At 46.0% G+C, this 14,237-nt stretch overlaps 1 long non-coding RNA gene across 5 annotated transcripts; it reads left to right on the top strand.

Annotated features, from left to right (window-relative positions):
* The first annotated feature begins 4,890 nt into the window (after positions 1-4,890).
* On the top strand, positions 4,891-10,696 carry LOC125511212. 5 transcript variants are annotated; one of them, XR_007284931.1, is made up of 9 exons: positions 4,891-7,713; positions 7,986-8,175; positions 8,409-8,487; positions 9,528-9,619; positions 9,703-9,765; positions 9,861-9,946; positions 10,216-10,235; positions 10,312-10,371; positions 10,458-10,696. It is a non-coding gene; the product is annotated as an uncharacterized LOC125511212 (long non-coding RNA). The 5 variants fall into 5 exon arrangements; XR_007284929.1 differs by having other exon boundaries at positions 7,981-8,175; positions 10,458-10,695; XR_007284930.1 differs by lacking the exon at positions 8,409-8,487 and having other exon boundaries at positions 4,896-7,713; positions 7,981-8,175; positions 10,458-10,691.
* The last annotated feature ends 3,541 nt before the right edge of the window (positions 10,697-14,237 follow it).

The raw sequence follows: 14,237 nt of genomic DNA, 5'->3' as shown, positions 1-14,237 counted from the left end.
GGGGGAGAGGTTGATGGAGATCCAGCAGCACGACGGCGTGGTGGTGGAAGTAGCGGGATTCCAACAGAGCTTCGCCAAGCGCTGCGGGAGGAGGAAGATGTGTCATGGGAGGGAGAGGGAGGCGCCAGGGCTTATGTTGGATTGCCCTCCCTTTCCCCCACTATATATAGGGCCAAGGGGGAGGGGGAGGGCGCAGCCTTGCCCCTTCCTCCAAGGAAGGGTGCGGCCAAGGGGGGGAGGAGTCCATCCTCCCCAAGGCACCTCGGAGGTGCCTTCCCCCTTTAGGACTCTACCCTCCTCTTGTCCCTTTGGCGCATGGGCCTCTAGGGGCTGGTGCCCTTGGCCCATATAGGCCAAGGCGCACCCCCTACAGCCCATGTGGCCCCCCAGGGCAGGTGGCCCCACCCGGTGGACCCCCGGGACCCTTCCGGTGGTCCCGGTACAATACCGGTGACCCCGAAACTTGTCCCGATGGCCGAAATAGCACTTCCTATATATAATTCTTTACCTCCGGACCATTCTGGAACTCCTCGTGACGTCCGGGATCTCATACGGGACTCCGAACAACTTTTGGGTTACCGCATACTAATATCTCTATAACCCTAGCGTCACCGAACCTTAAGTGTGTAGACCCTACGGGTTCGGGAGGCATGCAGACATGACCGAGATGACTCTCCGGTCAATAACCAACAGCGGGATCTGGATACCCATGTTGGCTCCCACATGCTCCACGATGATCTCATCGGATGAACCACGATGTCAAGGACTTAATCAATCCCGTATACAATTCCCTTTGTCTAGCGGTACGATACTTGCCCGAGATTCGATCGTCGGTATCCCGATACCTTGTTCAATCTCGTTACCGGCAAGTCTCTTTTACTCGTTTCGTAACAGATCATCCCATGATCAACTCCTTGATCACATTGTGCACATTATGATGATGTCCTACCGAGTGGGCCCAGAGATACCTCTCCGTTTACACGGAGTGACAAATCCCAGTCTCGATTCGTGCCAACCCAACAGACACTTTCGGAGATACCCGTAGTGTACCTTTATAGCCACCCAGTTACGTTGTGACGTTTGGCACACCCAAAGCACTCCTACGGTATCCGGGAGTTGCACAATCTCATGGTCTAAGGAAATGATACTTGACATTAGAAAAGCTTTAGCATACGAACTACATGATCTTGTGCTAGGCTTAGGATTGGGTCTTGTCCATCACATCATTCTTCTAATGATGTGATCCCGTTATCAACGACATCCAATGTCCATGGTCAGGAAACCGTAACCATCTATTGATCAACGAGCTAGTCAACTAGAGGCTTACTAGGGACATGGTGTTGTCTATGTATCCACACATGTATCTGAGTTTCCTATCAATACATTTCTAGCATGGATAATAAACGATTATCATGAACAAGGAAATATAATAATAACTAATTTATTATTGCCTCTAGGGCATATTTCCAACACTTCAGTCATTCTGACTGGTTCTCTTGGACCCCACTTAACAGTACGGTGGTTCCTATGACTCAACGGAGAAGAAAAAGAACTACGAAAGATCTAAGTCTTCGAGCTCCATAGGCTTCATGCGATGTCTTCTCTTGTCATAGTCTTCAATGAGAATATCTTCATAAACCACCTTTGACATCAATGTCTTCATACATTTTTAGGGGTCATCTCTGGTAGGAAAACCGAATCAATGAGGGACTTCTACCTGTGTTATCCTGCAATTCTCACAAACACATTAGTCCCTCAACTAGGTTTGTCGTCAATACTCCAAAACCAACTAGGGGTGGCACTAGATGCACTTACACAGCCTCCAGCTCAGATTCGGCACCGATTCCGGCCACGCCGCCACCATCTCGCCAAAAAGGGGCCGCCTTCATCAAGCCATGCCGGCGAGAGCCGCCGCTCACCGCGCGCCCCGGCCACCACAGCAGATCCCGGCCGCCGCTCCCGGCCACCTCTGGCCGAGATCCACAGCCGCCAAGGTCCGCGTCGCGACCACCGGCTTCCACCACAGAGCTCGACGGAGACCACCACCCCACACCACCTCGCGACCGTGCTCCACCACTCCCCACGCCCTCTGTCGTGCGCCGCCGCACCGAGAACCACCAGCCACCGCGCCGCCCTAGAGACGGCTCTCCCCCGCGCGAAGGAGCCCCGTCAGAGCAAGCAGCCTTCGCCCTGCCACCTTTGACGGCCGGGTGCCGCCACCACCGCCGGGGCCGCCGGCGGCAGCGGCCAGGGATTATCCAGGAAGGGGCGCTCGGGGCTAGGGTTTGGCCTCCAGAGCCGCCCGCGCGAGCGGCCCGGGAGGTTCATGAGGCCTTCCCCTCTACCCCTAAAAAAACGAAATTGCTTCACAGACGATTGTTCCCGCACGACCTCCGAACGATACTGCCTCCCCAAGTGCGCTCCTGCATGCACTCTTGCTGCTCGCGCTGCCACGTACGAATCGTGCGGGCATCGGCCGCAGATTTGTCATGTGTATAGCAGCGCTTCTAAAAAAAACTACTCATTTCCCCTCCACGGTGGTCTCCATTTAAGTACACGCTGGTCCCCGACGACCTTGCTACACACGGGCATCATTCACACCCGTGTCCTCCACCATCTGGAGTCCGTCTCTGAGACAGCCTGTTCTGCTATGATGGTTGACATGAGGTACAATTTGGTGTCCATACAAATTCAATCTATCTAACTAGGGATAGTCATCTCAAATTGCTTCCCGTCTACGTGTCTGAACTTTGTGTAGTGAACTTTCAGAAAAGAAACTCGGGTACTTGCTTCAACGTTCATCATATTTACGTAAAAATCTGCCATATGTGTGTTCAAAATGTTTTTTAGCTGGGAGGTCTGTAGGAGAGGGGTGTTATGGTACACTTTACAACATGTACAAAAGAAAAAGGACAATGCCACCACAAAAATCCTTCATTTCTAGACGTGGCAGCTTACATGCCCTGGAACATGGATTTTAATCCAGCCAAATAGATCGTCGTTCCTTGATGCGCCGCTTGTTTTCAGGTAAATGACCCCTGCTCAACTTAAAAGGAGAAGGTAAAAATGAAGATAGAGCGATGCCCGCCCCTTCCTTCCCAACGCAATTCAAAGCAAAAATAGGAAGAACAGAGTAATAAACAAGCGAACAGGAAACTCATCTCAAGAACCGACGAGGTTCACACACCAGCAAGAACGAAGCCCACACGGGGTGTTAAACAACAAAGGGAGAAGCATGAAGAGAAGCTCCAGCGAAGCGAAGCGATGAACAAGCAGTGACACTAGAGTTTGAACAGAACCTCCAACGAAGCAAGAAGTGAGACGCGCGGCATCAGCGAAGCACGAAAAGAACCTCCAGCAGAGCGAGGCAACGGACAAATAGTGTCAAGCCGCGAAGCAAAAGCCAAACAATGAGAAGAAAATCTAATGAAGAAAGGGGTGGGTGGGTAGGGGATAAGTAAGCAAACAAACGGGTCGGGCAGAAGGACACGCCTGGCTGGCATCCCCTATTTACGCAAGGTCACACTCGGCACAAACACACCACACCATGTTCGCTTCACATCCTCCTTCGTGGACCACCTCCGTCATGATGGGGAGCTTTGGTGCATTGTGGAAGAGCCCCTCGATAGAGCATAAGCACGAGCTGGCCACCCTTCCGGCCGGCTGGCAAGGTCGCCGTGCGAGGCAGATGAATGTCGACCTATCAGCCAGCTCCTCGGAGTTCTCCGGCGACGACCCGACGATGGAGATGACCTCCGACGACTAGTCGGCGCCCCTGTCCGCGTCATTCCATGCCAGCTTTTGACCATGGATCATGTACATGCACACTTCAAGGACACCATAGCAGAGCAACAGCCAGCGCCGCAGTCGATGTCGGTGTTCTGGCAGGCGCATGAGGAATAGGTACAACTTTTCCCTCCTCAAGCAGCACCAACTGCCAAAAGGGCAAATCTAAGGCGAGCTCGCGAGCGAGTAGGCTGAGACGGCAAAGGGCGCGGAGAACCCCAACTTTATCACCGAGCAATGGGTGTTGTACGAGGCCGCACACGCTCGCACTGCCTGCAACGTGATCACGACGCTGTCAGACACGGAGGCGGCATAGCCGGTCGTGGACGAGGATGCTGGCAACTGCACATCTTTCGTGCTGCCAATGATGCTTTGAGGGCGTTGATTCCACGACGAGGCCGGTCTGTCCACGTTCATCATTGACCTCACGTGTGCATCGGTGACGGGCAGGCTACAAACTCTGACAAGGAGGAGTGGGGCGTGGGAGGCGGCAAGGCCTCGAATCCCGTGAGGCGATCCATGTCCCATGTCCTACTCTTACTTGCTAGTGACCACACCTTCACTCCGCATGGTTCAATTGGTTGCCAGACAGTCCGGACACAGCCGCTCGACATGGGCACGGATGAGAAGAATAAGGACTCGGAGGGCGTGCGCCACTTTAGATTTATACTAGGTTTAAGTCCAGTAGCTTTTATTTAACGAAATATGTCAGAAATGTAAAGATTTTCATGCGATTAACATTAAAATCGTCCAATTTGCACGCATTTAGTCCGGTTCGCTTAAATACGGTTTGAAATGCACACATGCCTGGTTGGCTAATAGCTGACTCCCATATAAATGTTGGTGTCCAAGGACGAGTACCATGTCCGTTTTATGGATCATCATTTGAGACGCCCTAACATGGTAAGTATAAGTACTCCTATGCCAATATATAGCATACTAAAATAAATTTCTAAGACACGGCAGGGACTCTTCTAAAAAAATACGGCACGGCACGATCGCTACTATAGAAATCCCCATGTCCACCCTAGAAAAAGGAAATTCCTCTGTCCTCCCCCAAATCCCCAACGGGAAGCACCGCCGCCACCTTCGGCTGCCCACCCGATCCGGATCCGGCCTGAACCCACGCCCTCCACGCTCCACTTTCCTTCTTTACTTCCGCCACCACGCCACGCCTGCTCGCCGAAGCCGTGTCCGGCACCGCCTCTGCCCCGGCTGGCGCCACCGCCTCTGCCCCGGCTATAAAGCCGCGCCCTTTGGCCAGCCCGCTCCTCCTCCTCCCCTCTTCGTCCGGGCCGCGCCTCTCGCGTCCTCGCCGCGCTCTGCCCGGTCCGCTCCTCCTCATCTCTTCTCCCGGGCCGCGCCTCTCGCCTCCTCGCCGCGCTCTGGCCGGTCCGCGCCTCCTCCACTCTTCGTCCGGGCCGAGCCTTTCTCCTCCTCGCCGCGCTCTGGCAGGTCTGTTGCTCCTCCACTCTTCGTCCGCGCCGTGTCGTTCCCCTCCTCGCCGCGCTCTGCCCGGTTTGCTCCTCATCCTCCTCCTCCTCCTCTCTTCATTCGGGTCGTGCCTCTGTCCTCCTCAAGTCGCATTTCATCTTGCCCGTCCTCGCTCGGTCGATTCGTCCGTTTAGAACCGCGTCTGGATTTGGTTTTGCTCGTCCTCGTCGTCGCCGGTTTAGATAGAGAGTCCCGCCTGATTTGATTTTGCTCGTTCTCTCCGCCGTTCGTTCGTGTAGAGTCGCGTCTGATTTGGTTCTGCTCGTGCTCGATTCGTCGGTTTAGAATCGCTTCCGAGTTGATTTTGCTCGTCGCCGCCGTTCATCAGTTCAGAGTCGCTTCTTCTGATTTGGTTCTGCTCGTCCTCGCCATCGTCCGTTTTTCCTCCCTCTCGCCGTCGCCCCGATGCGCTCGCGTGTTCTTGGTTCGTCTCGTCGAGGGTCTACGTCTGGTTTGCGATTGAGAAATTTCTGCGTGCGCTTGCGTTTCGTGTTCGGTGTCAGCGCGAGTGTTACAGGAACGGTCGGGTCTTGGTTTTGAAATTGGGTTACGGCCGGAAATGGGGAGACAGAGAGGTTTGTCGTGCTAGTTCAACTGGGTTCCTAGGCTCCGTCACCTCGTCGGTTGTTTTCAGATCTCAACGACTAGCTTGTACGTGTTCGTGTTCGTCCGTCAGAGACATGCCCTTTGATACTCTGGTTCCTTTGTCGATTCTGATTGTACTAGCTTGGTTCGCCCACCGTCGTGCTAGCTTGTTTCACTTTCTGCAGGCGTGTGTGCTCTCATCCTTGATGCAGGGGTGATTAGTTACGGTTGTTCTGATGGGTGTTACTGCTTGTTTCTGTTCTTTTCAACTGGTTATTACTGTACTTTCTATCATGCTTTGCTTGTGTTCCCATAGATGATGATGTGTGTTCAGGGGTGCAAATCATGTAGGCCGTGGGTGCCATTTCTTGCAGGCAGGTAGAGCAGAGTGCCTGACTAATTGAACACCTGCTGCTGCTACTGTTGGACAAGGTTTCCTCCCATTGTTATTTCCATTTTCATACGAGTACTAGATGAGGTGCTGCTAGTTAGTCCCCCCTACACTTCGTTCTAGATTGCATAGCATAACTCCAGAATTATTTCATTGACACCTGGGCATATAATTCTATTGTGAGCGGAATTTATTTATTTGTGAAAGCACGTTCATCACATATTTTTTATCAATGCTGCTCACTTTTGCCACGCCCCTTTTGCTTGTCCTGTTAAATTTTATGGCATCAACTTGGAGCAAATTTTGTACTCACTGGTTAAAATATCGAGAATGCTGACTTCTGTATTAGTCGCTATGTATGCCATGCCATGCACTTCGGAAGCCTGTGCGTGATTAGGATTTGGATTGCATATAGATTTTATGCTATGTTTGTTTATAACCTGGTTGTGACCTAATATAGTGTAAATCTGCTAATTTTTTTATTTAATCTATGTTCAATGCAAGTAGGTTTTGTTCGTAAGTGGTATTTATTTTGTGTGTGTATGAACATTGATGCCGTCAATTTTTCTTATCATAATCATTTACCATGGTGTTCGACAATACATTTCTACGGTTCTTTATTCCCTTTTGAGGTTATGATCACTTATGTGTTAGTATATACTAGCTATGATGTGTTTTATTCAAGTTATTAACCACATCTCTTATAGATTTGCCTTGAGTTTATATGACACTGTCCGTTTCTTTGTGTGTTTCTTGTGTGCAAGCGCTCCATTGTGTGTGTCTGACTGTGTGTGTGATGTGCCCCTATCTATGTATGTTTCTTTGTCCATTTCATATGTGCAAGGCGCTCCATTGTTTGTGTGTGACTGTGTGTTTGACTGCTTAGATGGGTGATTATGATTGTGTTACTGCTTATATGGTCTGTCCAATTGGTTTCTTCTTCATGCTTTGCTTGTGTTCCAATGATGTCTCCTCATATATGGGGATGTGTTCAGGGATGCAAACCATGTAGGCCGTTTCGAGCAGGCAGGGATCGAGAGACGTGCACTGGTCAGGCTTCTCTCCTGCTGATAGATGATGATAGGCTGAGCAGAAATGTTTGACTCTTGTAACACTCACTTGCTTGGCTTCCACTCCTTTGCGTGGCCGATTTGGCATCCAATGCATTCCATGCCTATCTTATTTATCTCACTCACTCATCATAGCACCATTTTCCCTTTTTGTTCCTTATTTTTTGTATCATAATAATCATGTTTACCGTGGTGTTTGGCAATACATTTTTTTTGTGATATGTTTCGTTATGTCTTATGTGGATATCATATTCTTTTTTTTGTATTACTGATGTCCAGTCACTGGAATAAGCTTTTCTAAGTATTTCAGGTAGGACATAGACATGTCACATTTGCTCTTCCTTGTGTTGCTACGGACACTGGTGGGTTGGGTTTGCTTGCAGCGAGGTATATTTATGTTTTTTACATTTTGTGATGCTGATGTCCATAGTCCCAAAACATTTATTTAGTCATGTTTTCCTTGTTCACTTCACAAGATTATGTATTCATGCTGATAGTATGGTACTCTTTCCAGGACTGAGAATTCTACAAAGAATCATTGGAATATGTTTTTTACATTTTGCGATGTTGATGTCTGTAGTCTCAAAATGCTTATTTAGCCATGTTTTCCTTGTTCACTTCACAAGTATTCATGTTGATAGTATGTCTTTCCAGGACAGATAATTCTATTGGAATATTTCTTTGAGAAAGAAGTTAGATGTCTATGGCACCAGAAATATTTTGGCAATTCCAAGACTAATTGGTCATGATGACTTCAAGCATAAATAGAAGACAGCTGATTCTGAGGGCCATCTTGATCTGAACAGCTCATTATTCTAATTTTAGCTCACCTCTACAGTCATAAAACTGGTATGCCAAGGACTGCTCAGGGTTCTTTTCGCTTTCTATTTTACCAACCAAGGTAATCAAATTTGATCTTCAGCTAGCAAATTTATAACCTTATGGGAGGGAAAGGTTTGCATGTACATGAGCTCTGATTATCTACATATATACTTGAATTTCTTTGGATTTGTCGGACTACTACTATTCTACATGATGTTCTCCATGATTCATTTGATTTGTTGATTTTATTATTTTCCTAGTGGGCTCTTTAGGTTCATCTTGTGACACAAAATACAATAGTGGTACATGCAGAATTTGAAATTTGGTGATAAAGAAAAGGTACCTCCTAATTTGCTCTGTCTCTCTTACACTCGTCTTTGTTTATATAACAGTAGTGACCTCCTGGCTTGTAGTTGGGTAATGCAGAGAGAGATTTGGAATTGAAGCTATATAAACTAAAATAATGCAGAGTTGAAGCTTTTGAACGGGAAGCTTGAACAAACAGTTTACTTTTTCTCATGTCTTCGATTAGTTTCATCGTATCTTTGTCTGATTCTTGTGTGCAAGCACTCCATTATGTCTGACTGTGTGTGTGACCATGACTCTGTTTGTGTGACTGACTGTTTGTGTGTGTGACTGACTGTATGTGTATGTGTTTCTTTGTCTGTTTCTTGTGTGCAAGCGCTCCATTGTGTCTGTGTGTGTGTCTGCGTGTTGACTGTGACTGTGTGTCATTTTATGACTGACTGTATGTGTGTGTTTGTGTGTTGACTGTGACTGTGTGTCATTTTATGACTGATTGTGTGTGTTTGTGTGTTGACTATGACTGTGTGTCATTTTATGACTGATTGTGTGTGTGTTTGTGTGTTGATTGTGACTGTGTCATTGTGCAAGCGCTCCATAATTACCTATTGGCACATCATAATGCATGGATATTTCTGTATAATAAGGTCATGGGCATGTCATTTTTTGACCTACATACCTTGTAGTTGGTAGTACCATTGCCCTTTGGACATTCTTCAATGCATTGCTCTATATTTTCCTGCATCAAGTATGATGATTGTGCTTAGAATGTGTAGAATCCAAGGGTGGATGGAGGTTTTCATGATGGCTAATTTGTTTTGTTATATGGTTGTTCTGATGGTGTGCTTCTGGTGTTTGAACTGAAGCCGTAGATTTCCTATCAACTTGGTCTGTGTTTGTATGGTAATCCCTCTCGAATTTAACCCCTTCCAGTTTTGTACACAATATTTATCTCACGGTTGGTAATACATTATGCATTTTAGCTAGTTATATAGTAACGCCATACTTCTTTGGACGTTGTTCTGTATATGCAAGTGTGGTGAGCTCACATATTGTGTCAGTATCTACCTTCGCAGCTGAATTATTTCCGGGCAGGACAGAGATGCAGTGTTTACATCCATGGCAGAAGGTTTTTTAACAGTGCATCAAAGGTCCTTGGACTCAAGAGGTTTTTAATTGCACTCTGACTTTGCTCAAGAAAAAAAAAGCTTTTGCACATTTTATAGTTATATTGATGATATTTTTCTACAGGAAGATGACAAAATTATTGACCTTGTAAACAACTATGGACCACCAGAATGATCTCATTGCAAGGTAGGCAAGCAATGTCGGGAGAGGTATTCTTTTGATTGTTTTATTTTTATATGGTTTGCTGAAATGCATTTTGCCCCTCTGTTGATGCATTGTAGGTCAGCTACCAGAACTTCTTGCTGCTGATCCTGGGATGTTTCCGAACATGCTCCCAAACATGTTCAATTTATCCGCCCTAGGACAGGTGACTAGTGTGCTCCTTTTATGATTCAGTGTAGCTAGTAGTCAAATCGTGTATAGTCCATTCTGTCATCACAAAGCAACCAGGTTCACTCTGATTTGCAGTTTATTTGGTGATGACAGCATGAACCCACCTGATCCACTTGCTATGCAGCATAAATAATGATGTTATCGATCGGTCGTACTAACTTTAACACTTCTTTATTATTCAAAATGTTTTGTTATTACTTCCTAATTCTTTCTTCTCTTTGCATCGATCCACTTGCTATGCAGCCACTGCCATGACACAGTAGGTATGCTTGATCTTTTTCTTTGTGCTTGAGATTTTTCTTGTTCTGTAATGCATATGTCTGACCACTCTTTTCTTAGGCTACTCGGCATGCTCGGCGTGTTTACCTCGGTGGACTTCCTCCAATCGCTAATGAACATGTAATTGCCTTGAGTAACTTGTTATTTCTTGGAGTCTCTTTCTCTATTCGCAGCCCATGCTAACTATTTTGTTCTTCTTTCTGCAGACGGTTGCTCTATTCTTCAATCAAGTTATGGCCGCTATTGGGGAAGACACATTTGATCCAGGTGATGCAGTTCTTAATATGAAGCTGATTTTTGAATTCATACAAAACATCTTAGGTGGCATAATCATCTAACTCTGTGTGTGTGACTGACTGACTGTGTGTGTCTGTGGCTGTGTATGTTTTGTGTGTGTGACTAACTGTGTGTGTTCTATGTCTTGTGTGTGTGACTGACTGTTACTGTGTCTTGTGTGTGTGTGACTGACTGGCTGTGTATGTTTTGTGTGTGTGACTGACTGTGTGTGTTCTGTCTTGTGTGTGTGACTGGTTGTTACTGTGTCGTGTGTGTGTGACTGACTGACTGTGCGTGTGTGACTGTGACTGTGTGTGTTGGCTGGCTCTGTGTGTGACTGTCACTCTATGTGTTGGCTGACTCTGTGTGTGACTATGACTCTGTTTTGGCTGACTCTTTGTGTGACTGTGACTGTGTGTGTGAATATTGCATTTGCTTGATGGTGTGTCTTGTATGCTTTGCGTGTGTTGTGTGCTTTGCGTGTCTTGTATGCTTTGCTGAATGATTGGTGTGTGTATTGTTGTGGTGTAACACTGCCTTTGCCGGTCCCAAGCCCGGATGTGAAAATGTGGAGGGAGCTGCAATTACCTTCTTTGTATTGTTTGCATTGCACGCAGTTTACATTACCTTCTTTGTGGTTACATAATGTGATAGCATGTGATTCAAGCTTTGAAATGCATCCATCCTTGCTATGAAAATTCTAGGCATGCCAGGAACTTCCTGATTCCTTTCTCAAGCTGTATGAGATCAGTAGTGTTTACTTACGATAATACCAAAGGGAAGCGAATGTTCGATTGTTCTGGGTGGTGTATGGCTTCACTAGAAAATAAAATGCAGTCTGCCCTTGTTCATTTTGCTTAGGGACACCGACAGTCGTGCTTTGCGCACTAGATGTTGCTGCGGTGCTATCTGTTCGGATTTGTTTCGTCTCCTAAATTAATCCTACTGGTTTTAAATCTTGTCGGTGTGGATGTATATTGTCAAGTAAAAACGTCCCAGGTTGTTTGTCCCAAGTAACTGGGCGCTGCTAGCTAGGCAAAACGTGCTCAACTTGCGTCGGTTCTATACCGATGTTGTGTGAACGCGCTCTGTGCCCTCGGATGCATCGCATGGATCTTGGCGTCACGATCGTCATGTGAGGCGTAGAAATTGTTCGTGCTAACTATTGGTGGAGTGAACGTTCCCTATATCCCCCCTTCCTCGCTCCACTAATGCCACTCCCCCACCTTTTCCTACCCCGTCTCGCGCTTCGCTCCGCATGTGGTTCATGGTTTCTTTGTTTTCGTTGGTGATTCGAGCGTCTTCGACCGCTGGGAGTCTAAGTTCTTCATCGGCTCTAGCATTGGGTAAGGCGTACACTGCTCCACCACTCCCTCTTTTTTGTTTTCTATAGGGTACATTCCGCCGTGGGGTTCGATGGATGTTGAGCGGTTGACATGGCGGCGACAGCAGTTTTTGATTCACCCGATTGCTGTGGTTTGTGGCGTGTTAGGGGGATTACAGTCGGAGGTTTGTCAACATGGCGTCGCAATTGCAGTCGTCGCGGTGGTGATTTGCGGTGTCAAGGAGGGGTTCCCAAGATGTTGGGGTTGCGGCGATGGGGAGGGATTAAGTGCAGTGAGCGTCGTGGCCACAGCCGCAATAGGGCCATGGTCATTGACGCGTTCAATTTTTGCAATTTTGTTGGGGTTGTGAAGAGTTCGGTTTTTGCAATTCCTTCTCTTTCCCAGGCCGCAGCCCAACCACTTTCTATTTTTATTTTTTACTGCTTCCCTTCCATCCTCATGGGCTTGCAGCCCAACCACCCAGTCGACCGAGCGCTTGTTTTCCTTCTCTTGTAGGAAGCACCCGTCATGGGATTTTCTATGTATAGTGCCCATGACGGCAACAGATTCCTCGCTCTCTTCGTGTTTTTCAGGGATTTTCTATGTTGGAAGCACCGTCATGGGCCGGCCCATGAACGATCGATGGGTGTGCAAGAGGTTGACACTTTGCCGCAGAATGCGACGAATAGGGTTTTTCCCTGGTTGTAGCGTTGCACTGTTAGCCACTTGTCCACCATCGGGTTCGTGTTTAATTAAAGGTCATGACATTGTTAAAGAAAAGGCGTTGGGTTTTCACTGGTTTTTTGGCTTTTTTCTTTTTCTTTTTTCACCGTTTTTCTACGTTTATTTTCTCTATTTTACTGGTTTTTTATTTTCTATGGTTTTCTTTGTTTCTTTTTTTGTTTTTCACTAGCTTCTTTCTCTTCTTCATTTTCTCCGCTTTTTTTCTTTTTCTCATTTTTCATTGGTTTTCTTTTGTTTTTCTATACACATTTTTGGTATATATCTTATGCATTTTTGTAATATACATGTTTAATATTTTTTCAAGTATAAGATTAAGATTATTTATTAATATTTACTGAATACATGGTCAACATTTTTTCAATACATAGTTAATATTTTTTAAATACCTGATTAATATTTTTACTAGAGGGTCAACATTTTTTCTGTACACATTTTACATTTTTTTAAATCCTTGATTTGAAATATAAGTTTAACATTTTTTTCAATACATGGTCAACATAGTTTCTATAAACTTTTATCATTTTTTCAAATGCTTCATTCATATTTTTGAATATATGGTCAACATTTTTCAAATGCTTGATTAACATTGCAAATACAAATGCTTGAATTAACATTTTATTTAAATACATTGTCAACATTGTTTTAATACATGATTACATTTTTCTAGTGTTAAAAAACATTTTACTATACACATTTAACAATTTCTAAATGCTTGAGTAACATTTTTTAAATACTTGTTTTAAAAAATTCAAATGCTTGGATTATCATTTTTTAAATACATGATCAACTTTTTCACACATGTTATATTTTTTATACATTTTTAGTATACATGAGGAACATTTTCTCTATGTAAATTTAACATTTTTTAAATGCTTGCTTAGCATTTTTTAATGTTTTATGTAAAATGTTTCATAATATATTTATTTAGAATACTTGTAAGTATAAACGAAAGTAAAAAAATGAAAAATGAAAAACATGAAAACATGAAAAAAGAAACAAAAGAGGCAGTGGCCTCCCGCGCACTGGGCCGGCCCATACGCTCGTGTGACTTCAGCGAGTCGGAAGGTTGCCTCGCTATAAGTGAGGTATAAGAGAAACGTACATCCATATGATGGAAACCCCTCGTGTTTCTCCCTTTAATTTGAGTACTAAATAGTATAAAACTACTATAATTCGGCCTATGGTTCCAAAATACTATCAGATTTTATTTTTCATTGATAACTATCAACTTTGGGGTCGGCTATTTCAAAAAACCCAAATGACCGAGTGCATTAAAATTGATCACGATTATGACAATGATGGCCCACTCGTTGGAGCTGACGTGGCATAAAATGTTAACGTTGTTGTCTCTCTTATTACTCACTCCGTGTTCTTCCTCATGTTGCTCGCTCCCTGATGCAGCCATGGAGGATCTCGTGGTCGACGCACACGCTCACCACCATGGCCAGCCAACGGGAGGAAGCCCCCCCCCCCCCCCCCCCCCCCCCCCCCCCCCCCCCCCCCCCCCCCCCCCCGGCGCAGACTGACCCTATCTAGGGAAGCAATCCTGTCTGAGTTAGGTGACCTCCGTTGGCTGCTATAGATGGGCAGGGTGTGCACACAGAGCTGCGCATGTCGGTGCTCGTGAGCCGCCACGTGTTG

Source organism: Triticum urartu, chromosome 5 (assembly GCF_003073215.2).
Source record: "Triticum urartu cultivar G1812 chromosome 5, Tu2.1, whole genome shotgun sequence".
In the NCBI taxonomy this organism is placed as follows: domain Eukaryota; kingdom Viridiplantae; phylum Streptophyta; class Magnoliopsida; order Poales; family Poaceae; genus Triticum; species Triticum urartu.
Note: the sequence above shows the minus strand (reverse complement) of the source record. Positions and strands in the feature narration are given on the sequence as shown.